At 42.9% G+C, this 25,376-nt stretch overlaps 1 protein-coding gene and 1 long non-coding RNA gene across 10 annotated transcripts in view; one reads left to right on the top strand and one right to left on the bottom strand.

The window, feature by feature from the left end:
* The window catches only part of GLDN (gliomedin), a 91,228-nt gene that overhangs the window by 54,166 nt on the left and 11,686 nt on the right, over positions 1 to 25,376 (bottom strand). Inside the window, exon 1 of one of the 9 annotated variants that reach the window (XM_054701514.1) lies at positions 8,694 to 8,705. The exons of 7 other annotated variants lie outside the window; for them this stretch is intronic. The gene's annotated coding sequence lies outside the window, so the exon portion shown is untranslated. Of the gene's footprint in view, positions 1 to 860; positions 881 to 8,693; positions 8,706 to 25,376 lie in introns of those variants that run through there. One more of the 9 variants, XM_054701525.1, reaches the window with a different exon arrangement.
* On the top strand, positions 546 to 23,392 carry LOC119238624 (uncharacterized). Its single transcript, XR_005123606.1, has 4 exons — positions 546 to 993; positions 6,330 to 6,429; positions 10,735 to 10,886; positions 23,363 to 23,392. It is a non-coding gene; the product is annotated as an uncharacterized LOC119238624 (long non-coding RNA).

Here is a 25,376-nt window from a genome sequence, read left to right as displayed (position 1 = left end):
TGGCCGGGGATCAAACTCGTGCTGTAGTGGCTGTGGATAGCTTCATAGTGCTGCGTCTTAACTCCCTGTGCCACCAGGGAGGCCCCTTCATCTTGCTTGCTTTCTTAAAACTACATTAAGCACTGGTCTTTAAATCCCTCCTTCTTCTATTATCATAAGAAGACACCAGAATCTGGGTACTTGTAAGTATCTTGACGAAAGAACTTGCTGGATGAGAGGGAAGAGAAGTGTAGAGGTACAATGAATTTTATCTCTATTCCTGAAAGTGGGAATTGTCAGAAAGCTGAGGTGTGAGAGTCACCCTCCTGGCGCCTTGATAGGGGGATGAATCCCTACCACTTGTGGGTCTTATACTCTCCTAGCAGCTGGCACTGAGCCCAGAGAACAGACCAAAGCAAACATGACCTTACTACCTAAGGGACCCAGCAACACTCCTTGAAGGGGCTCGCTTAAAACAAAGTCACTAGAGAACAATTATGACTTTAGAATTAGCAAGAATATTAGGATGTGAAGATTCCAGTAGAGCACAGAAAGACTATCTGCAACCAAAGGACAAGATCTTCAGACAAAATAATTGGGTACAAACAGGAGAAGTAAAAGTTAGGTAACAGGAAGTAACTTTGCCAAGCCAAGCTGATTGTAAGGTTTCAGCAAGTTCTGGGCAAGCCAAATGAATCACTGCTTGGTAAATCCCTGAAGTCAAAAGATAAAAAGAAAGTCTTACAATTTTCAAAGAGAAAGTGTAAGTTACTTACAAAGGGAGAAGGATCATAAGGTATTCAACTTTCTCTTTTACAAAACTTGGAGCACAGAAAATTGAAGTGAGTCATGGGATGATTACTGCAAAATATATTACCTACCAGCAGTCTGTGGAATCCTGTAGAAGAATCTTGTAGCAAGACTTACTTCCCTGAGAGAGTGAAAGAAATACATTTGAGGAGATGCAAGAATTCAAAGGACACGTCACCCACATCTACTATCAGAGAAATGACAGTAAGAAAATACCTAGGGGCCTCCCTGGTGGTGCAAGGGGTTAAGTCTCAGCACGATGAAGCTGTCAGCAGCCACTTCAGCATGAAAGAGTTCGATCCCCAGCCAGGGGGCTACCCACATGGCACAGCAGACCTCTCCTGTCTCACTTGCTGCTCCCCTCTGTAGTGTATCTCAGAGCCTGTTCTGCTCCCCATTCTGTCTCTGATGAATCCTCTCACCCCGCCCCCATTTCTGGCCTTCACCCCAGATTTTGCTTCATAAATAAATAAAATAAATCTTAAAAAAAAACACGCAACCAAACAATAAATGAATCTGCTTAAAGGCTTCAGGATGGAGGGAAGATGAAAAGGAAGAAAATGATGATGAGCAGGGATCCTTACAATATATTATTAGTTAAGTTTGTATGAATAATAACAGACTGTTTAGGAATGTGTAATAGAAGTGCTCAAAATAGAAGATACACTTTAAGGGAAATGTTAATAATAGCCTGGAAACAAAAGCACTAAAGCAGAAAGAGGGGAGTAAAAGTTTTCCATAGGTCTCATGTTGGTGTTGCTCATGTTGCTCACCATTCTGGAAAATCATATTATGAATGGAAACGCACAGTTTAACTCTTAAAACACATGTAACTCTGTGTGGACTAGTGCCTATTACATTTGTGGTTTAACACATAGGAGCAGACATCTTACTAGTCAAGGGACCTGCCAGTGTGGTGATGTCCACATTTTTTCAGGTATTGAAATAATTATTATTTTACTATACAATTCTTTTGTTCCTTGATTATAACACAGGGAATGCATTAATTTTGTTTTCTAATTATGGAGAGGAAGTTTTATGTGTAGGCAGATGATGTTATCCATGGTTTTTACTTGAGTGTAATAAAGGGAGTTATGTTATTTGCTATAGCAAGGGGCATTAAATCCAACGTGACTGAGAGCCGCTATTCTAACTGAATCTGTCTCTGAAGCAACACTCATCCGTCTGCTAGCCCCACACTTGGTCCTGAGGGGGTCTGTGTATAGTGAGGAGATTAGGTCCAAATAACCTTCTCTTCCACTTTGGGGAAACTTCAAAAATTAAGTTCCTAAGCAACTGGATTCAGTGTCACTACTTCTTTTCAACCAAGGAATAGAAAGATCAAGTGGCATCATGTCTAGTTCAGCCCAGGTGCTTATAGGCTCTGCCTCCTTCATGAGGGCCACCTGGATCAGCTTCCCCTCTAAGGAATACCCTCCTCCCATCTCTGATCTACCCACTCACTCTCCCTTAACTTTTTTCATGAGTTCATTTTTTATCTCCTCAAATGGACAGTAAATTCCTGGGGAGAAGAGATGGATGTGTCCTGTGTCTTACAGGGCTTGCTAAGAATGCTGAATGAAAGGATGGACGGATGGATGCATGCATGATTTGGGGAAGAGTATTTATGGCTTAATTTAATCTCAGTTTCTTTGGAAATCAGAGCACTGTTTTGTGCTTTCTACCCAGCCAGTTTGCCAGATGAACCCCTCGTGGTGCCTTGGGCTTTAATCAGGAGTTTAATTAGACCTGGCACCTGATTCTGGAAGAAATGGAGAACAGTGTGATGAGCACAAGGAGGAGAGATCTGGGCTGTCACCAGTCTGACATATGGTACCACATATCAACCAACAGCTTCCATTAGGGCTGGACTAAGTCCTGGGCTACTTTACTTGTAAATGTTAGACGTGCTTATTCTTTTGAGATGCCAAATGATTAAGACCTTTTATTGATTGACTGAAACAAAAAATATGAGCTACTTTTGGGTGAGAAGGGATGTATACAAGTGGTTGGAGAAGTAGTGGGTGTAAGGAATACAGTTCTAGATGTGGATTCTAAAGATTGGGTTTCATTCCTGACTTTTCCACCAACTAGCTGTTTGCCCATGGATAAGTTCATGTTTCCTGGTTTAAAAGTGTCTGAGTCAATGAAATGCAGTAAATGACTATTTAAAAGAATTACACAATGTTGGCAGAGGTATGTATGCTGTGAAACTAAAGACGCTTAAGGTTTAAAGTCCCTCTTGCATTGGTCCTTTCCAAGACCCTGTGCCTCATTTTGTCTGATGGTGTTATTCCCCTACACCTGGATCTCACATTAAGATTTCTTCCAGGTTCAAAATTCTGGTTTTGACCAACAGGCTTGAGGAAGGACACGTTCTGTTATATAACTCTATCATTTTATAACTTGTTAACATGAGTTACAAGGATAGTGCTTTATCATAGGTACCTTGTTCCTTTTGTAACAGGGTGGTCCCCAGGAAAAGGGGAGGTTCCAGGTTCCCTGCCCCATCCCAGGGAGGCTAGAGCTGAGTAGGGAGGAGAAGAGCAGGGAGGAGAAGCTACAGAGGAGACTGAAGAATAAAGAAGTGTCCACAGGCAGAAGGAGACCTCGAGGAGGCACACGGAGCAGAGAAAAAACTGCACTAGCTTCTTGGTCCTGGGCTGGTTAAAACAGATGCGGGTGAGAGACCCGTGGGGAGGTTCACCAAGGCAGTTTTTATCTTGATTTTCCTCCTCTGTCCCAGACATGCTGGACCCCTTCTGCCCCTTTCCTATGGGTCCCCACCAGAAGGTGCCTGAGACTCCTGGAAGGCTTTCAGGCCTCAGTGGCCCTGCTTTGGGCCAACCCTGTTTGGCTGGACAATTACGCACGAGAGGATGAGTAACTTTGAGTGCCTGATTTGGAAACTTTATTCCTTGTTGCACACTAATTGTATGAAAGTCCCTTTCCACTGAAGGTCTCACACACTAGAATATGTTTGGTCTTGACACGGCAGATGGCAAAACCTATTTAGAGCGGGCAGGCTTGCGGGTTCTGGGGTGCCCGTCACTCTGCCCTGTAACACTTTCTTTAGATGCTTAGCAAGATCTTGGGCAATTTTAACAAAGAAAAAGCCTGACTGAAAGTCTGCATCTGTGGGATTTACTAATAGAATATTTCAACTTGAGTCACATTTTATCGTAGTTCAGAAATCTACCAACAAAAATTCCTTTGCTATAAGACCTAAGTCCTGTGCCCATTAGTTTTTCTCAAGTCCTGAAGTTCCTGTCCTTTCACTTCAGTATTGCAGATGCAGGTCTCTCCTTTCATTTTCCGAGAGGAGCTTTGCCTCTGCCCCTTTGGCAGCCATGGCTGGGAGGTGCCGGGTCACTTCTGCAATGAGTTGACAGCACTCAGTTAAACGGGTCTTTATCCTGAAACAATCTAAGTTGGACACCAACCCTAGTCAAACTGGAACATTTTGGGAAGCTCAATAATTCTCTTACTTACTTATTCTCCACAGTTATCATCCTACTGCTAGTCCAAGAAGACAGGGCAGAGAAAGCAGATGGCGGAGGAGGTGAATATCTTTAGGCTGAAATTGCTTACAAAGGGGCCTTTCTTCCCAGCCTGCTCAGTCCTGACAATCTCTTTACCCTGCCAGCAACAGGCACCCACAGGACATCTGACCCTGCCTTGCTTTTCTGAGCCACCAGAAAGGCCTTGCCCGCATGCAATCTCGTGTGGGCACCCTCCCCTATCAAACCGGGGAAGTTAATCTGGACCTCGGGAATTCTTTTAATCTGTTTTTCTTGTTATTGGCATCTTTTGTTCCCTTTTGTGGTGAGGGAAGAAAGAACGTTTTCTTTCTGTGTTTATTCTTCCTGGTCAGTTTTACCGAAAGTGAGGTTATAGCTCTACTTCTGACTTCAATTTGTGTCAAACACAAGCCTGGGCATTTTGTTATTGTTTTGCCTCTAACCTTTGTTTGCCCAATAAATAATCACTTCCTTCCCAGACTTACAACCCACTGGTACCCCTGAGGCTGAGAGTAAAAAGCCTAGGTCACTGGAAAGCTTAACATTTACTCTACCTCTCTGAAACTTGCATTTTCCACTTAATGCTTTTTATAATTTAAACTTAATTTTCATGTTTATTTGTTAGTTGGATTTAAATCAGCATTTAGTTTTGAATCAGTTTTGACTTGGCCTCTTACTTTTCTGGCTCATAATTTTCTTTCAGCTATGTTATTTTCCAGCTTTTTCATCCTAAACCCCAGGAACTGGGTTCTAACCCAGCTCTGATCAGTTTGTGACCGTGTCCCCCAGCACATATTGCTTCATTTCATTAGACTGGGGTTTAAAATATGCAATGGGCCTGTTGGGGGAAGAGTATGACTTGAATGAACTCCACCCATTGTTGGTTTTATGGACTCTACCTCACCTCCATGCCAAAGAGATTCCAAGCGCCTAGGATTACAAAGCCCATCCTGCCATGATCTGCCATGATGTGTAATGTCCTGAAAAGGGGGTTGCTGGGAACTAAGGTGGAGTTAAGCAGCCACGACTGGTATAAAACCGAACATATGTGGGCCTGGGCTCTACTAGTTTTGCCTACCATTAGTGTGCTCATAGGGTCCCAGCTCAGATAGAGTAACTGCTAGGACACATTGACCCATTAATCTCTCTCTCTCTTTCTCTCTGAGTTCCCCTTCTTTTCATTTCCTCTTGAAAATAAACCTTTCTATGTGTGGCTGCAGTTGGGTCTTGTTCTATGTTATTTTTCTTAGCACGTGGGTGAGGACTCACGCTCAGGTCATCCCATTTCCTTTCGGGGTTGCCCTAAAACAGCCCCTCTCTTTATAATGTTCTTGTGGCCTACGAATTGGCTTTGTTTTACTCACTCCTTTTTCTATGTTAGCATTTTAAGAAAATTCCCCAAATGTATTTGGGAACAGATTGTTATCAGATGACGCTGATGGTAATTAGGAATAGAATAATTCCCGATAAGTTATAGTTTTCAAAATACTAATCTTTGGAAATGACCAGAATTGCCCGCATTTGCACGAGGAGGCTGTCCACTCTGCTGGAGGTAGGCGGGCTGTCCTCTTATGGGTCTCCTTATGTGGGAACAAGCAATTCCTCGTGCTGCTTGATTGTAAAATAACTCCAAGCCTGCTGTCCAGGCTTTGAGGGAGCTGAGAGAGACTATGACTATTGTCAGAAGAGACACATTTTCCAGTAGGTTTAAAAAATAAGAAATACATAAATAAATAAATAAATAAATAAATAAATAAATAAGCCTCCTATGTCTCCTGGTTTTATCTGCCACATAGACAGACTCTGCCCAAACCCTTCTTACTTGCTGCCTGCAGGCCAGTCTTGGTGAAATTCAACCTATGGGTTTTGGTGATTTGGATTGTCTTCCTGGGGAGAAAAATCCAGACACAAAACAACATCCAGCTTCCCTATGGTGATTGGGGAGGTGGGGAGGCAATGAAGCATGGGGAAGGTTGTGGGGGGAAGAGGCATCTTTCTCTCCCTCTGCCTCCTCTGCAGGGCTGCTGAGTGGTCAAGCTAAGACGAGAGGATTTCGAGTGGGCTGGCTCCAGACACACCAGCAGAACAGGTACCGGGACTATGGACATGCAGGCCTGTGGTGAGCTTTACAGTTTGCAAGCATTTTCACACTATCTCATAGGGGCAGGTCAGTGGCTCCAGAGCCATCTTGCAGTCATAGAAATTGCATAGTAGAGTGGTTAGATACATTTCCCAAGAGCACGCCGTCTTTCAAAGGAGAGAGCCACACCCATATCCAGTTCCAAAATTTGGTATGGGAAGATTCCCATGCCACAAGACAACTTCTCTGCGTTCATCATGGATGCCTCAAGTTCTACCCTTTAAAATTAGTTTCTCTGGGAACATCTGTATTTTAATTCTTTAGGAAGCATGAGTTAGCCGGCTGGCTTCTTCCCACCAAAGAGCAGCTTCTCACAGAAGGGGCATCTCAGCTGGCAGGGAAGGAGAAAGCCAGGCATGTTGGGCAACTATAAGCCATGCAAGGGCCTCAACTCGGGGTGGTGATGGCACAGCAGTAGGGCTGGGGAGGGGCCCAGGCAGGTGGCCCAGGAAGCGCTGGAAGGGAAAGCAGTAGGAAGGTCAGTTTCCTTTTTTTTACTGGGCCAGCTTAAGTGGCCTTTCCAGGATACTTGTGGTTCCAGCAATCCCTTGGTACAAAAGAAAACACTGAATTCCTTGGAGCCATCATTGAGACTTGAAAGTTTGGGACCTCTGGTAAAGCAGCAATTTAGGAACAGTTCTGCCAGAAGTGGGATGTGTTCCCTGTAGACTTATAATTTGAGGAACTGCCTTATTTCATAATGGAATCACGGTCACGAATTCCTGGGCCTGAAAGGGCTACCACAGTAGGAGAGAAATTTATAGGCCCACAGTCAGCAACTGAGACCCCAAGGGATAGGGACGTGCCTAAGGACAGGGTGAATTAGTGGCACCTAAAGTTACAATCAAATGCACTTGCAAATCCCTAATGAGGAGGTTGGGTACAGGAAGTGGAAAATACACCCTCAAACATTAGAGTTTAAGTTCTCCTTGGAAAGTTCTCCAGTCTTTCAGAAATTGAAAAAGGTGACAACCGAGGCAGCCTAGGGCATGTGCTTAAATTATTTGGGAGTGTTAAGGACATCTGAATATTTCCAGAGTACTTTTACTGTTTGGATGGTTAACAACAGCAGCAATAGCAACAACCTCTTACATAAAACACCCCTAAATGCCAGCTCCTTCCTCTATATATAGTATACAAAATATGAGAGACCTTTGCACAAAGTAGCTCTCTATCAATTTTCCCTCTGAGCCCCCAAATCAGGTAAGGGGCTGCAGATTTCTGGGAAAAGCCTCGGCTTATTCCCACTTACTCAGCTGGGGATCAGCACAAGAACATTGGTAAGACTAGCAAGAACACCAGTAAACTCCCTCTGAAGAGGTCAGGCCCTTAAAACTTGCTACTTGCAGAGTCCGCCAGCACAGTAAGGCAGGAAAAGGCTACAGGTTTCCACCCAGTCTACCTCGACTGCAGGAAGCAGCTCTGGCCACCAGTGGGAAGGCCTCTCCAGACAGGGAAGTGGAGTGGGCTCCTGTGGTCCTCTCATAGGGCGAATGAGTGTTCCCTCACTTAGCTGATGTGCTGAGGGATTTGATTTGTCAGGTTTCATTTCTGAACAGCATTTCTCTCAATTCAGTTTATAGGTTGTCCACGGGTTTCCTTCCATTCCCCACAGGGGCAATCCTCTGGGCTCCTCCCCTCTCCCTGAAGGCGTAGGCTTCCTCCTTTCCAGGGTCCAGCCTGCCTGGACACTCTCTCATGCGCCTCTGGGACCAGAGGATGAGAACCACCTACTCTGTTTACATCTGCTCAGTTCAGCCAACGAGCCTTGAGGACAGACTCAGAATGTTCCATACTAGTCCAGCACACTTGGTGATGGAAACATCTGCTGTCTGACCTCGTGGAGCCTGTAGACGAGTAAGGGAGACAAATGGACCCATAAAAGCCATGTCCAAGACAGAGATGTGATCAAGAGGTCTTTTGGGAAAGACCCTGGAGGCCATTTACCCACTTGAAACAAGAAATGAGTTCCAGATAGGGCCTGTGAACAGCTTTGGAACTCTGAGGGGAGTTGATTTCATGTCAGAAGGTGCGTGAAGGAGCTCCTGCAGGAGGAGGCAGCTGGACAGGGGACTGTGGGATGAGTAGGTTTCTGACCCAGAGAGATGCGTATTCCAGGTAGCAGGAGCAGTATGACCACAGGCCCAGAGGGAAGCAAGCAAGGTGGACTCTGCAGACAGTGGGCAGAGACGGGGGAACAGGTTGGGCAGATGGTGGAGAGAGATGCTGGGAATAGTCCTTACTGTAAAGGCCTTTCAGTTCCACAGCCAATGGGAAGGTACTGAGGGCCACATGTCTCAACAGGGGAGGCTTGGCCTGCAATGTAGAGGGGAGATGGGAAAATCAAGAGCAAGAATCAGTTCAAAGGTTATTTTTTAGGTGGGCACAAGAGTCAGCAAGGGCCTGAAGTGGGGAGGCAGGGCAGATGAAAACACAGTGAGAGAGTCAGCCCACTGGATTATAGTTGCCCTGTTCAGGAGAGGCCATCACTCACATGCAACTACCAAGCACTTGCGATGAGGCTAGTCTGCACCGAGAGGTGCCCTCCATGTAAACGTGCATCCGATTTCAAAGACCCAGTAACTTCTTAGTCACTATACTGGTTACCTGATGAGGCTACCTTAGGCCCCATGGGGTTTTCCCACTATCTGAAAGTAGAGCAGCCTTCCTATGAAATCTTTCGTAAGTCAAAATGGTGTAAAGCAAAGAAACAATCACGGAATAATTTTCGAGAATTCCCAGAACCCCAAAATAACCTAATAAATCATAGCAAATAACACATTTCTAAAACCACACTTATGTGTAGTCAGAGCAGGAACAGCAGGAACGGACAGTAATCGCATGGCTGCCTGCAGCCCTTCCCGGGGGTTGGGGGGGTGGGGCCTGGCCGAGCTGCATGCTGCTGGGGTGCCGCTGCGTCTAGCACTGGGTTGCAAAATCGACACCCAACCCGCTCTTTGCTTTTTGCCATGAAAGTGAAAATCCTCTTCCTCTTCAGAGAAAACAGGTACCAATGTATGACTTTTGTGAAAGCAAAGTGGCTTAATGCAAACTTTCAAAAAGTGGGGGACACCTGAATTGGGTTGAGAAAATAGACAAAAATTAATTCCACTTGTTTCTCTTTAAAATGTGTCTGTCAGGGACCTCCCTGGTGGTGCAGCGAGTTGAGTGCCTCGCTGTGAGGCTGTCCACAGCCTTTGCAGCGCGGGTTTGATCCCCAGCTGACCCTGCTCCCCTCAGCAGTGTATTTCAGTCAGTCTGCCTGTTTTGTTCCCCACTCTGTCTCTGGTGGATCCTCTCACTCTCTGTGCCTCTGGCCTGTACCCCAGCTCTTGTATAAGTAAATAAAAATATTTTTTAAAAAGTGTCTGTCAGAAAGCTTGAACCTACACATGTGGCTGATTCTATCTCCATTGGACAGTGTTCAGCTAGAGGATGAGGGGATGAGGCAGCTCTCAGGGCAGGAAGGGAGAGGGCTGAGGGGGACCTCAGGAGAGTGGTTGAGGAATGGAGGGGATGACACAGATTTGTCAGCTCCCCAAACCAAAATAACCTCTTGCATTTGTTGGAGCCATGGGGAGCTTCAGGAATTGCCAGTGCTCCAAAATGGAGCAGAACGTCTAGGGATGACCTTCTGGCCTCCCCACTCACTGCACACGACCGTGTGCAGTTTTATGCTCAAGTGTTGCTTCCCTGTGGTTCTGAGTTCATGCCTGAGCCAGACGGCAAGGCTCTTCAGGGCCACACTACTGATTCCCACTTGCTTTCAGCATTGACTCACTCTAACCCTGGGGCGGAAGCAGATGCAAACACACTCATGTTTTGGGGCAGTCAGGCAACTGGGGGGAGGGGAGAGAAAGAGGAGCCTTAAGGCTTTGACTGATTTCCCTTGGTCCCCTCTCCCCAGTGTGGCTCTTGACAACCGATTTGCTTCCAGAATTAAGGTCATGGACTCAAAAGATGTGCTGTCCACCGTGTGACAATGACACAGCTATCGGCAGGGACAAGCCCGGGACTATGGCTTAGCAGAGGGTAAAGAGCACCGGATGGGGAGCGCTGGCCTTGGACCTCAGCAACCCTGGTGCTTCTTCACTGAATCTCCACGTCTGTGCAAGGAGCAGATGATACCCACCTCTTAGCCTTGTGAAAATTAAGTAACGATGAGTGAAAAAATCACTCATGGCTAACATAGGAGTGTGACTTCATGGTCTACAAATGGGTTTCCCATCCAAGATCTTATTTGAACCTCACAGTAAGGCAGGTATTATCATTTCCACTTTACAGATTTCAAAACCTGTTCAGAGATCACACAACTAGTACGAGGTAGAACGGCCTGCAGCCCCACCTGATTTGGCCACTGACCTTCGCTGCCTATAGAAAAGGTCAGCTGGCACAAGAAGAGTTATACTATACCATCAAGATCTGCTACATTTAAGGTGAGCCTAATAGATCTTGTCATAATAAAATAAGGAGAACACATTCTGTTTTCAGTCTGATTAGGGGAGAAGATACAGGCGTGAGAGCTTTAGGCTAAGCTTGGAAAGAAACCGTGACAATTAGGCCAAGGGGAAAGGAGATTGCACAAACAGGAATGATGTGGATTGGTGGCCACACAGGGCAGTCTGGAAAAGTGCTTGTGCCCTCAGAGTTGGGCAATGAATGCAGAGGGAGTTGGGAGCTCTGTAGGATACATCCTAAGGTGTTTCCTGTGGAAGTTCTAGAAGAAAACCACTGAGGTCAGCTAAGGGGAATACAGGCTTCATGGAAACACTGGTCAAACCACATTACAGGACAGATACACACTGGATAACCAGCAAAGTGAACTCAACTTCCCAACATTTGGCAGTGACAGAAGATTCAGTTCCAATGACCAATTGTTTATTGAATGAATGTCAGCTCAAAGACTAAAAAATGCATTCTAACTATGACAGCAAAGGAAGGACACAAAGAACAGAGTGTCTCAGATCCCATGAAACAGCTTATTGGAATCTGTGAACTCTGGAATAGGAGGACTCTGACAACCCTACCCTATGGCCAGACACTGTTAAGAGCCCAGGAAGGCGTGAGGCCACAGGGGTCTGGCCATCCATGGGTTCACCCCACCACCCACTTGGTTCATGTGCGTGTAGTGTGATTCCTGGATGAGATGCTGGCTGCCGATTGCAGGTGGAGTGTACACAGCTGAAAAATGGCAATAGGTTCTTAGCACTGCTCAGCCCAACAAACTAGGTAAGTCCCCAGAGTCTGAGCAGGAACAAGATTGTTCCATGCTTTGGAAGGAATTGGGAAGTTGTTAGAATGTGGGGCTAAGAACGTGTCTTTGAACAAATAGCTCTGTACTTCAACTTTGCTGTCAACTGAGTGACTCTGGGCAGGTGGTTTCATTTCATAGAGCTTCAGTTTCTTCATCTGCAAAATAGGGTGGTATTATAACTGTCAAGTTATGCCTCTGAGGGAAGGAAGTTAGATAATGTATGCAGAGCATTCCACACTGTGCCTGACATATGGACCACTTAGGACATGGCAAATAGCACTCTGATCACTGCAGTATCCTGGGGTGCATCACAGGGGACCCCAGGAAGGATCCTCTGACTTAAATGTAGATCCTAGACTTCTGGCCACCCCCCAAGTTTCCTTTGGAGGTATGGTGTGTAATGGGGGGCATAGTCCAGTTCTCTGGCTAGGTCAAAGAGCACAACCTCAATTGCTACTTTCCATCCCAGATTCTCTCAGAGGCAGCACACAACTGTGGGATGATGTGGAACAGGAAGACTGGCTCTGCCACCCTGGCCCAGTGATCTGCCAAGGGCCTTGTCCAAGCTGGGAGAAGGAAGGCTGTCTGTTGTGTTAGCCTGTCACAGGATTAGGTTCAACTCCATTTGCCTAGCTTTAAAGTTCCTTCCACCTTATTCCCTGGCCTCATCTTCCACAACTTTTCATGCCAGGTCAAGCTTTTCTTAGCATTAAGCATTTCCTTCACACCCAGACAGAACCTTTTTGCCTACATTTTTCACGTCTAAATCCTACACCTTTGCATCCCCTCTCTCCAGCATCTAGCGTGGGATCCTGAATAACATAGATGATTGTTTTTTCAATTAAGATTAAGTTTGGTTACATGTGACAGGAAAATGAAAATAGTATTAGTCTAAACAAGATAGAAACTGTTTCTCTTCCATGGCAAAGACGTCTAAGAGAAAAGCCCAGGGCTGCATGATGGCTCCAGGTGTCAGAGTCCCACGTACCTCTGCCCTGCTGTCCCCTCTTCCTTAGCACATCTCCACATGGTCCAACATGGCTGTCTGGTTTCAGACACCATATTCTTATGGAGCCATCACAGAGGAGAGGAGAGAGCAGGCAAAGCATGTATCCCCCCACTTTAGGGAGACTTCCTGGATGCTACACTTCTGCTCAAATCTTATTGTCTGAAACTTAGTCACATGGTCATTCTACCTTCAGGGGAGACTGGAATGCAGTTTTCTAGTTGGACATATTACTATTTCTAACAGAGACAGTCATACCACCTATATGTTTGCCTCTGCCACCCCTGACCCCAAACCTGCCCAGTTGCAGCAGTGTTCCGGCAGTGTGCTGATCCATCCATTGGCCATCAGAAGAGGTCTGGTAGGTGGGAACACCCGTCCCCACCTCCACCCTTCACCCACAGTGGCCCAAGCTCCAGGAAAATCCATATACACCCTGTTAAAAGCACACACAAGTCATGCCAATGGGCACCAGTGGCCACATGGCCTATGCTAAAGACAAATATGAAAGCAAATAATTGGGAGAAAGAGATATACAAGTGGTCAAGCAAGCCCTCCTGAGAACAATACACCACAGAAAGAAAATCAGCTTCCAGAATCCAATGACACTGACATGGAAGAATTTTTCTGCCTGATAAATACAGAATTCAGAATCATCTTAATTAAAAAACTAAAAGCCAGAAAGAAAAAGAAAAATACCGGATGGTCTCACTCATAGCAGGAATCTAGAAAACCTAAATAAGGGACCAGAAAAAAGAATAGCTATAAGAAAGAAAAAATCAAAATCAACAAAAAACTATGAACCAGAGACACTCTATGGAGGGTAGGGGGCGGGGAGGGGAGGGATTGGGGTCAAAATAAGGGGGTTGCAATTGTATGGGGAATATAAAAATAAAATTTATTTTTAAAATTAATTAATTAATTAATTTTAAAAAAACTAAAAGAAGCAGAAAAGGAACAAAGCTATGGGAAACATACTGAACAGAAGAATGAGATTGAATCTTTTATTTATTTATTTTTACATTGTTGTTTATTTTTGTACATCCCTGATTTCCCCTCTCAGGTGTTGTCACCATAAATATACCACCACCAAGACACCCTCCTGTTTTGATCCCTTTCCCTGTCCCTCTCCTGATGAACGTCTCTGATTCATTGTTTGCCTGTTAGCTGTGTCTTCCCCCCGCCCTCATCTCTTGTATAGTTTCCCTGTGTTCCTCCTGTAAGTGAAACCATCCAATAGTTTTCTTTTGCCTTCTGATTTCACTGAGCATAATCCCGTCCAGCTCCATCCATGTTGCTGTGAATGGCATAAGTTTATCCTTTTTGATTGCTGAGTAGTATTCCATTGTATATATATACTACATCTTCTTGAGCTAGTCATGTGTTTTTGGGCATTTAGATTGTTTCCATATTTTAGCTATTATGAGGAACACAGGAATATAAGTATCCATTTCTATATTCTTCTATTTCTTTTCTCAATGTTTTGTATTTTCTTTGTATAGATCTTTCACCTCCTTTGTGAGGTTTATTCCCAGATATTTATTTCTTTTTGGCACAACTGTGAATGGGATGTTTTTCTTGATTTCTTCTTCTTCTGATATATTGTTTGCATATAGGAAGGCGATGAAGGCTACTGATTTTTCTATGCTGATTTTGTAACTTGTCACTTTACTAAACTGGCTTATTGTTTTCATTCATTTTTATGCAGAGTTTTTAGGGTTCTCTCTCTATATTATCTTATCATCCATGAATAGTGATAGTTTTACTTCTTCTTTCCCTAGTTGGATTCCTTGTATGTCTTTTTCTTGCCTAATTGCTCTCGCTAGGACTTCCAGTATTATATTGAAAGGCATTGGTGAGAGTAGACATCCTTGTCTTATTCCAGATCTTAAAGGGAAGGCTTTTCATTTCTCACCATTAAGAATGCTGTTGGTGGGTCTCCCTGGGGGTACATGGGTTAAAATATCAGCACTATGAAGCAATCACCAGCCACTGCAGCATGAGTTTGATCCCTGACCAGGGAGCTAACACACATGGCACAGCAGACCTCTCCTGTCTCACCTGCTGCTCCCTCAGCAGTAATTCAGTAGATCCACCTGTTCTGCTCCCCACTCTGTCTCTGGTGAATCCTCTCACACCCCCCCACACCTCTGGTCTATACCCCAATTATTATATGCACAAAAATAAAATAAATCTTAAAAAAAAAGAATGATATTGGTTGTAGGTTTCTCATATATGGCTTTTATTGTGTTGACATATGTTCCTTCTATTCCAAGAATTTCAAGGGTCTTCATCATAAATGGATATTGGACTTTATCAAATGCTTTCTCAGCACCTATTGGTATGATCACATGGTTTTTGTTTTTCTTTTTGTTGATGCAGTGAATTTCATTAATTTATTTTCAGATGCTGAGCCACCCTTGTGTCCCTGGTATAAATCCCACTTGGTCATGATGTGTTATCCTTTTGATGTGCTGTTGAATTTGGTTTGCTTGGATTTTATTGAGGATTTTTGCATCTGTGTTCATTGGTCTGTAGTTTTTTTGTGTTATCTTTGGTTTTGGTATTAGTGTAATGTTGACTTCATAAAATGTACTCGTTAGTATTCCTTCTTTCTAAATTTTTTGGAAGAGTTTTTGTAGGATAGGCACCAGTTCATCTTTGAACATTTGGTGGAACTCATTTGTGAAACCATCTGGACCTGACTTTTGTTTTTGGAGAGGGATTTGATTACTGTTTGGATTTCATTACTTGTAATTGGTTTGTTTAAGTTTTCTTTCTCTTTATTCAGCTTTGGATGCTTAGTTTTAAGAATTTGTCCATCTCATCTAGATTGTTGAACTTGTTTGCATATAACTGTTCATAGTAATCTCTGATTATCTCTGTATTTCTGCTGTGTCTGTTTAATTTCTCCTCTTTCATTTGTGATTCTATTTATTTGATTTCCCCCCCTTTTTTTCCTCATGATGTCAGTCTAGCTAGAGCTTTGTCTATTTTACTTTTTTTCAAAGAACCAGCTTTTGGTTTCATTAATTTTTTGAATTGTCTTTTTTATTTCTCTTTCATTGATTTCTGCTTGAATTATTATTTCCTTTCCACTGGTTTTTGGATCTTTTTGTTGTTCTTTTTCTAGTACTTTAGGATGAGAAATTAGGGGTTTTTTTTTTTTAATTCTTTCTTGTTTCTTGATGTGGGCCTGTATTGCTATATACTTTCCTCTTATTATTGTTTTTGCTGCATCCCATATATTATGGAAAGGTGTGTCCTCTTTGTCATTTGTCTCAATGCACTTCTTTCTTTCTTCTTTGAATTCCTCATTGATCCAGTGGTCTTTCAGTAGCATGTTCTTCATTCTCCATGTGATGGGGTGGGGGGCTCCTTGCTTTCTTTTTGCAGTTGATTTCTAGTTTGATGCCTTTATGGTTAGAGAAGGTGGTTGATATGATTTCGATCTTTCTGTATTTGTTATTTATCTTGTGTCCCAGTACATGGTATATCCTGGAGAATGATCTATGTGCACTTGAGAGAATATGTATTCAGTGTTTTTGTGGTGAAGTGTCCTATAGATGTCTATTTGACCCATGGGTTCTAGGTCTTTGTCGAGGGATGTTGTCTTTATTTTTTGTCTTGTTGTTCTTTGTTATGTCCATTGGTGAGAATGGGATGTTGAAGTCTCCTACCATGCATGTATTTTCTCCAATTTTTTTTTCAGATTAAAAATTGTCTAATGTATTTTGGTGCTCCTTCATTGCATGCATAGATATTGAGTAGTGTAACTTCCTGGTGTGCTGTCCCTTTGATCATTATGTAGTGACCATCAGTGTCTCTTGTTACCTTTTTTCAGTTTGAAGTCTATTTTTATCTGATATAAGTATGGCTGCCCTGCCTTCTTTTGGGGGCCATTTACTTGTAGAATTGTTTTCCAGTCCTTTGCTTTTCATCTATGTTGATCTTTGGTTCTTAGGTGTGTTTCTTGAAGATAGCAGAACATTGGGTTCTGTTTTCCTATCCAATGGGCTACCCTTGTCTTATAACTGATGAATTTAGTCCATTTATATTTAGGGTGATTATTAATATATGTGAGTGTAAAGCTGCCATTTACACTCTTACGTTTATCTTTATGTTTCTATTCATTACCTTGTTCAGTTCTTCCAGGTCATTCTTCTGTTAGTTTAGATTTTAAGGCTTCCTGTAATATTTCTTATAGTGGGGGTTTAGTAGTAGTGAATTTCTGAAGGTTTTGTTTGTCTGAAAAGGTCCTTATTTTTCCTTCATATAAGAAGGAAAGTTTTGCAGGATAAATTATTCTTGGCTGGCATTTTTTTAATCTTGGAGTTTTCTGAATATGTTGCTCCATTCTCTTCTTGCCTGTAGTGTTTCTTCAGAGAAGTCTGATGTCAGCCTAATTGGTTTTCCTTTATAAGTTATCTGTTTCTTTCCCCTCATCAGCTTCATTATTTTTTCTTTGTCTTGGACTTTTGGGAGCTTTACTATTATGTATCTTGCTGTAGTTTGCCTGTGGTAATTTGGTGTTCTAGTTTCCTATATTTCTATTTTTATTCCCTTCTTCATGTTTGGGAAGTTCTCTTCAATTATTTCCTTGGATACATTTTTGGTTCCTTTGTCTCTCTTCACCTCTGGGATTCTAATGACTCATATTTCCTTTCTTCATAGTGTCAGATATTTCTTGAAGTGTTTCTTCAATTTTTTTCTTTGTCCATTATGTTCCTTTTCTTTTTTTGTTCTTTTATATCTGTATCTTTGAGAGTACTGATTAGTTCTTCTATTTCATCAATTCTGTTTTCATAACTTTTCCCAGAATTCTTTAGCTCCTCCATTAATCTGCATTTCTTTCTTTAAAGACTCAGTTTCATTTTTCAGTTCATTAATTATATTTCTCATATCATTCTCTTCATCTTCTTTATGTTTTCTTATCATGGTGATTCTGAATTCTCTGTCAGGCAGAGAAAGTCTTCTATGTTGTTGAGCTCTGGAAGCTGATTTTATTTTTATGGTGTGTCATTCCCTAGAGGGGTTGCTTGGCTACTTGTGTTTTCCCTTCTTCCTGTTGTTTTTGAATTTGTTCTATGTGCTGGGTCACTGTGCCACTGGTGCTGGCGGGCATCTCTTTGGGGTGCCCCTACAGGGACATCGGGGATTGGAGGCAGGGCCAAGTTTGGCTCTGTCATGCCAGACTTTGCAAGGACTGTGATGCTGTGGATGGGTTAACGGGTGCTAGTCCTTAAGATCATTGAGTCTCTGTATGCTGCTAGTCTCACCCCTACATGTATGTCTTAACCTACAATGCTGGGCGGGGTCTGTGCAGGTGTGTTGGGGTTCATGCAGATGCTAACATTGTGTTTGGGCCAAAAGGCACTCTCCCAAGTGGTTGCTGCTACCTGTGGGGGTTGGGCCCTCCCTTTACCTTCCTGGCCTTACTCACTCTTCCAGATAGAGTGCACAGGTGCATAGTGGTCACCGGCCTCCCACAGCAATGTGTGGCCCAGAGAGCACTGAAGTGGATCTCGCTGCTCACCTATGTTTGCTGGGCCCTCCCTCTGCCTTTACTCAGTTCTGGAAGGGTTGCTCAGGGGTCGCGGGCCTTACTCAGTTCTGGAAGGGTTGCTCAGGGTCAATAGCCCTGTGGGCTGGCAGGCACTTTCTTGTGACTAGCTGCCCCCCTTTGTTTGTGGAGCCCTCCCTCTGCCTTTACTAGTCCTGGAAAGGGTGCTTGGGGGTCGCTGGCCTCCCACAGCCATGCAGTCTAGTTTACACTTTCACCTTGTTTGTGGAGCCCTCCCTCTGCCTTTACTCAGTTCCCAAAAGGGTACTGGTGGCGGGGGAGGGGTTGCTGGTTTCCACAGCCTTGCCGGCTGGCCCATACTTTTCTAGAACTGGCTGAGATTTAATCTTTAAATAGAAAAGTAAAGGAACTGAGGGAGGTTCCTGAAGATCAATGGAAGAACTAAAAAATTCTGGAAAAAGTAAGATAAGATGGAAGAATGATAGACACAGATATAAAAAGATACAGATATAAAAAGAAACAAAAAAGAAAGAGGGACACTCCAAGAAAGGGAAAAAGAAAGAACAAACATGCCAAGAATAATCTGACACCACGAGGAAAGGAAATATAAGAGTTATAGGAATCCCAGAAGGAGAAGAGAGAGATGAAGGAACTGAGAAATTATTCAAGGAAATAATTGATGAGAACTTCCAAAACATGAAGAAGGAAATGAAAATAGACCTACAGGAAACTAGAAGAATACCAACTACCATTATGAAAACTACAGCATGACACATAATAGTAAAGTTACCAAGAGTCTAAGACAAAGAAAAAACAATGGAGCTGATGAGGGGAAAGAAACAGGTAACCAATAAAGGAAAACCAATCAGGCTAACATCAGACTTCTCTGTAGAAACACTATGGACAAGAAGAGAATGGAGCAACATATTCAAAAAACTCCAAGACAGAAAATGCCAGTCAAGAATACTTTATTCCGCGAAGTTCTCTTTCCTTTATGAGGGAAAATAAAGGAACTTCTCAAACAAAATTTTCAGAAATTCATTGCTCCTAACCCCCACTCCAAGAAATATTACAAGAAGTCTTAAAATCTAAACCAACAGAGGAATGAACAGGAAGAACAGAACAAGGTAGTGAACAGAACCACAAAATGATCACCAAAATGGCAATAACAGACTTTAATATATCAATAATTACTCTAAATGTTAATGGACTAAGCTCACCAATAAAAAGACATGGAGTAGCATACTGGATTAAAAAACAGAATCCAGGGCCTCCCCTGGTGGCGCAGTGGTTAAGCGCTGGGCTGCAAAGCTGCCCGCAGCCTCTGCAGTGCCAGTTTGATCCCTGGCTGCCACTGAGGGTCCCATATGGTGCGACAGACCTCCCCTGCTGCGCCCACTGCTCCCCTCAGCAGTGGATTTCATTGGTCTGCCTGTTCTGTTCCCCACTCTGGCTCTGGTGAATTCTCTCACCCTCCCACGCTTCTGACTGTACCCAGTGCTTGTATAAATTAAAAAAAAATATTAAAAACAAAAACAAAAACACAGAATCCAACCTTCTCCTGCCTCCAGGAACACACTTAAGCTCTAAAAATAAGCATAGATTGAAAGTAAAGGGTTAGAAAACAATTTTACAAACAAATGACCCCCAAAGGAAGGCACGGGCAGCCAAATTTAGTGGAGATAGAATAGACTTCAAATAAAAAAGGTGAAAAGAGGGGCCTCCCTGGTGGCACAGGCGGTTGAACACAGCGCTGTGAAGCTGTCCACAGCCTCTGCAGCGTGGTTCCATCCCGGCCAGCTGGTGAGAATCCCACATGGTGCAGCAGACCTCTTCTGTCTCGCCCGCTGCTCCCTTCACCAGTGTATCTTACTCAGTGTGCCTGTTCTGTTCCCTGCTCTGTCTCTGGTGAATCCTCTCACCCTCCCGCGCATCTGACCTATATCCTAGTTCTTGTATGTATGAATAAATAAATCTTTAAAAAAATAAATTATAACAGACACAGTAGAAATCCACAGAATAATTAGAGATTATTATGAACATTTATATGCAAACAAGTTCAATAATCTAGATGAGATGGACAAATTCCTAAGATTACACAATCACCCAAAACTGAACAAAGAAGATATAAGAAACCTAAAGCAATTACAAGTAGTGAAACACTAATCAAAACCCTCCCAAAAAACAAAAGCCCAGGACCAGATGGTTTCACAAATGAGTTCTACCCAACATTCAAAGATAAACTGTTACCAATCCTACAAAAACTCTTTTTAAAAAATCAAGAAGAAAAACTACCAAATTCATTTTATGAGGTGTACATTACACTAATACCAAAACCAAACAAAGACAACACAAAAAAGAAAACTACAGACCAATCTCCTTAATGAACACAGATGCAAAAATCCTTAACAAAATCTTAGCAAACTGAATCCATCAACGCATAAGATGGATTATATATCACAACCAAGTGAGAGTTATCCTAGGGACACAAGGATGGCTCAACATCCAAAAAATCAATCATTGTAATTCACCACATCAACAAAAAGAAAAATAAAAACCATACGATCATATTAATAGATGCTGAAAAAGCATTTGATAAAGCCCAACATCCATTTATGATAAAGGTCGTTAAAATTCTTGGAATACAAGGGACAACATTTTTGGAATAGAAGGGAGCCATTAGTAATCTTAACATAATAAAAGCCATGTATGACAAACCCACAGCTAACATCATTCTGAATGGTGAAAAACTGAAAGCCTTTCCATTAAGATCTGGAGCAAGACAAGGACGTCTACTCTGACCACTGCTTTTCGAGATAGTACTAGAAGTCCTATCTGGGAACTTGGCAAGAGAGAGACATAATAGGAATCCAAGTAGGGAGAAAAGAAATGAAACTGTCATTATATGCAGATGATATGATAATATATAGAGAATTCTAAAAACTCCACAGAAAACTAATTAAAACAATAAGCCATTTTAGTAAAGTGGCAGGTTACAAAATCAAAGCATAAAAATCAGTAGCCTTCCTACATGCAAACAATCTCATGAGGAAGAAATTAAGAAAACCATTCCATTTACAATTGTACCCCCAAAAAATTAAGTACCTGTGACTGAACATAACAAAGGAAGTGAAAGACCTAGACATGTACAAGGAAAACTACAAAACACTGTTAATAGAAACAGAACAAGACACAAAGAAATGGAAAGATATTCCCTAATCATGGGTAGGAAGAATCAACATCATAAAAATGGCCATCTTACCACAAACAATTTACAAATTCAATGCAATTTCAATAAAAATCTCAATGACATTCTTCAGATGAATAGAACACGATGAAATTCATATGGAACCACAAAAAAAAAAAAACCCCAAATAGTGAAAGCTTTCCTGACTAAAAGGGGGAAAATGGAGGCATTACACTCCCATATTTCAAGCAATATTAAAAAGCCATTATAATAAAAGCAGCATGGTATTGGAACAAAAACAGACACACAGACCAATGGAACTGAACTGAAAGCCTAGAAATAAAACCACATGTATATGGTCAACTAATCTGTAACAAGGGAGCAAAGCATTTACACTGGAACAAGGAAAGCCTTTTCAGTAAATAGTGTTGGAAAAACTGGAGTGCAATATAAAAAAAATTAAACTAGACTATCTCACACTATATACAAAAAATCAACTCAAAATGGATAAAAGACTTGAATGTAAGACCTGACACCGTAAAATACATAAGAAAACATAGGCAAAACATCCTATGACCTAAACCTCAGAAACATCTGTGAGGATTCTTCTCCAGAAGCAAGAAAAACAAAGGAAAAAATAAACACCTGGGACTACCTCAAACTAAAAGCTTCTTACAGCAAAAGAGACAATAATCAAGACAAAGAAGCACCCCACAGATTGGGAGACAATAGTTACACACCATAGAACAAAAAAGGGACTGACATCAAAGATCTACAAAGAACCTATACATCTCAACAAAAACAAACAACTTAGTTAACAATGGGCAAAAGAACGAAAAAGACACTTCTCCAAAGAAGAAATACAAATGGTCAACAGGCATATGAAAAAATGTTCAACATCACTAGTTATCAGGGAAATGCAAAGCAAACTACAATGTGATACCGTGTCACTCCAGTAAGAATGGCCCACATGAAAACAAAATAAATAAACAGAAACAACAAATACTGGAGAGAATGTGGAGATACCAGAACCCTCTTACACTGCTGGTGGGAAGGTAAACTGGTGCAGACACTATGGAAAGCTGTGTGGAGATTCCTCAGAACACTAAAGATGGATATACCATATGATCCAGCAACTCCATTCCTAGGAAGCTACCCCAAAGACACAAAAACACTAATTCAAAAGGAAACCTGCATTCCTATAGTCATTGCAGCACTATCTACACTGGCCAAGATATGGAAACAACCCAAATGCCCCCAAATATGAAAACTCACTATCAAGTTTATTCCATATAATGGATGAGATTATTATTACAAAACACCTTGTTCATACTTTAGATTGAAAACAGTCCAATTTTTATTCAGTTCTGTTGGGAATAAGGTGATAAGCTCATTCCATGGAATGGTAACTCAGAGCTGTAAGTGAAGATAAATTATTGGGCTTTTCTTTTACCATATTTTCCCAATGTGGAAACTGAACTCAGAGAGGCTGATTTGTCTATGGTCCTGCAGATGACTAGTAAAGGGCCGAGGACTTGAACTTGAGATTCTGGACTCCACCAAGGTTTTTTTTTTTCTGTTCCCTATTTGCTAATCAACACATTCACGTTCTGGAGGCCTTGCATTCCATGGGGTTTCCCAATCCCGGTTGGGGAGCCTACTCAGCCAGCATCTGTGGAGGCAGATCTAAGTCACTGTGTCAGCTGCACTCCTGTCAGCATTCTGGTCAAAGGACCTTCCGTGTGGAGGGAAGTAGAGGAACATACTGTTTACAGAATGGGACCTTTTCATTAAACGCAAATAATTACCTCCCTACATCTAGAATGCACAGGGTCCTGAATTGAACACTGAATGGAGCCTAAGAAATGGTTTTGTCCTTGAGGATCTGAATGCATAGATTCATTTTTCCTTCCATTCATTCATTCAAAAGTTATCTTTCAGCATCAACTGGAGGAGGACCCTGGGCGCAGCTCTGGGGATACAGCCGTAACCTGGAGCCTGCTCTGACATTGCTGCTAGTCTAGTAGGAGGAGACCAGTAAGTGGGCTACTATACAACAGAATTAAACCCAGAAATGGGAGGGAGCAAGGCACTGTGGGTTCATCATCTACAGTGGGGCTTGAGTGGGGCCTTCATGGGTGAGGTAACAACAAAGTGGGTCCTAAAGACTATGTGTAGGCCATGTGAATGATGGGTGAGGACAGGAGGGGGAATACAGCAGGTGGGAGGGAAGAGTATTCTAAATAGAATGTCCAAGAGAGCATGTGTGCGAGGAGCTGAGAGGACTCTATCAAGCCCAGAGTGTGGCATGCACCAAGATGGTAGTGGAAGAGGGGCGTGGGGGAGAATTGATAAACGTAACTGGAAAGATAGCCAGGGACCAGTAAATGAAGCACATCCAAAGGCCTATTGGAAAAATGGTATTTTATCTTGAGACCAAAAGTATAAAGGGTTTGAAGCATACTTGTATATTAGCAAGAGTTGCTGGCCTTAGGGTAGAGAGTGGATTGGGGGTGTGGGGAGGTCCAGATGCAGGAAGAGGCGATTGAAGTGATGGTGGCCTGAACCAGAAAATGGCTCTGAAAGGAGGAGAGAAGTTGATGATTTGAGTTATATTTGATACAACCAATAGAATTTGGTGACTCTGAAGCAAGAAGTAAGAAGGAGGAAACCAATATTCATGAAGAAAAAATATATAACACAGACAGATGCTAGCAAAGTTACAGAAGAGCTATCTGGATAGAAAATGGGCTAGAAAGATTTTGGAGGGCTTCCTAGAGGATTGGGAATTGGAGCTGGGCCTATATGTGGGTAGGATTTTGGTGAGTAGAGATATGATGCAAGGAAGAGGACTGATGCAAATGGCAGAACAGTGTGTGATCTGCGGAGCAGATGGCTTGGTCATGGTATTTTCTTGGGACAGACACAAAGAGATGGTTCTTCCGAGGGTGCAACCAAAGCTCTTGTGGGAGGGTGTGACTGTGGGGGATGAGGCTCATCATTTTCCCAGAGTGGTACAGAGTTCTTTGAGTACTCCCAGGGCACTTCTGTTGGAATTTCAAGGGGTATGCAGACCACTAGGCAGCCCAGCTAGACCAAAGCCCACAAATCTCAGCTTCCACTGGGAGAAAGAAGTTATTTACAAAAAGGAATGTTCTGTACCACTGGGTCTCCTACAGTGACCCAAGTTCCCATTTGAAAGCTGCTGTGTCAGGGTATTGTTCTATTTTTAGGCTTCTGGAGAGTTCTGCCTGGCAGCCTGCACTGGTGAGTGAGACCTGTGAGCCCATTAGGAGACTGCTTGACCCCAGGCCGTGGAGGACACAGCTGTATAAGTGAGTGGGTGAGGTAGTCCCTATGACCTGGGCTGAGCCTTTTGCTAGATGCCGTGCCCTCCCTGAGCAGTATTCCCCATATATCGGGGTACCGGCCCCAGCCTGCACACTGGTGGCATTCTGGTCTCACCTTCTCTGGCTCAAAATCCAGGAACACTTCATGCCTGTGTGACCTTGAAATAATTAACCTCCTTGCGTTTCCATTTTCTCATTTGTAAAAGAGAATAGTAGTACTTACCCTGTGAGGATAAAATGGATCTTTACTGAGGTGCCTAGAACACCTGGCACAGTCATTACTGTCCCCCCAACTGCCCTGACCAAGGCATGGGATGTGGAGGGAGGACAGGTAGGCTGTGTGACTTTGGACAGTCATTGATTCACCCTCAGTTTCTTCTAGTAGGAAGGTTTCCTTCTGCTTACTCCATGGCACATGGACACTGGTGTTTCCTGCTTTAACCCAACCTCCAGACTCTCATGTTGGCTCCAATCTAAGGACTGGGGCACTGGCGCTGGCAGTGATCTCTAAGGAAATAATCATGGGCTCCAGTCATGGCAGTACCACTGGAAGCACTATTTGTGCCTTGGTGTTATACTGGACTCTTTACTACATTATCTCTAAT

This window comes from Talpa occidentalis, unplaced genomic scaffold (genome assembly GCF_014898055.3).
Source record: "Talpa occidentalis isolate TD23 unplaced genomic scaffold, MPIMG_talOcc4v2.1 talOcc4.11, whole genome shotgun sequence".
Classification (NCBI taxonomy): Eukaryota; Metazoa; Chordata; class Mammalia; order Eulipotyphla; family Talpidae; genus Talpa; species Talpa occidentalis.
Note: the sequence above shows the minus strand (reverse complement) of the source record. Positions and strands in the feature narration are given on the sequence as shown.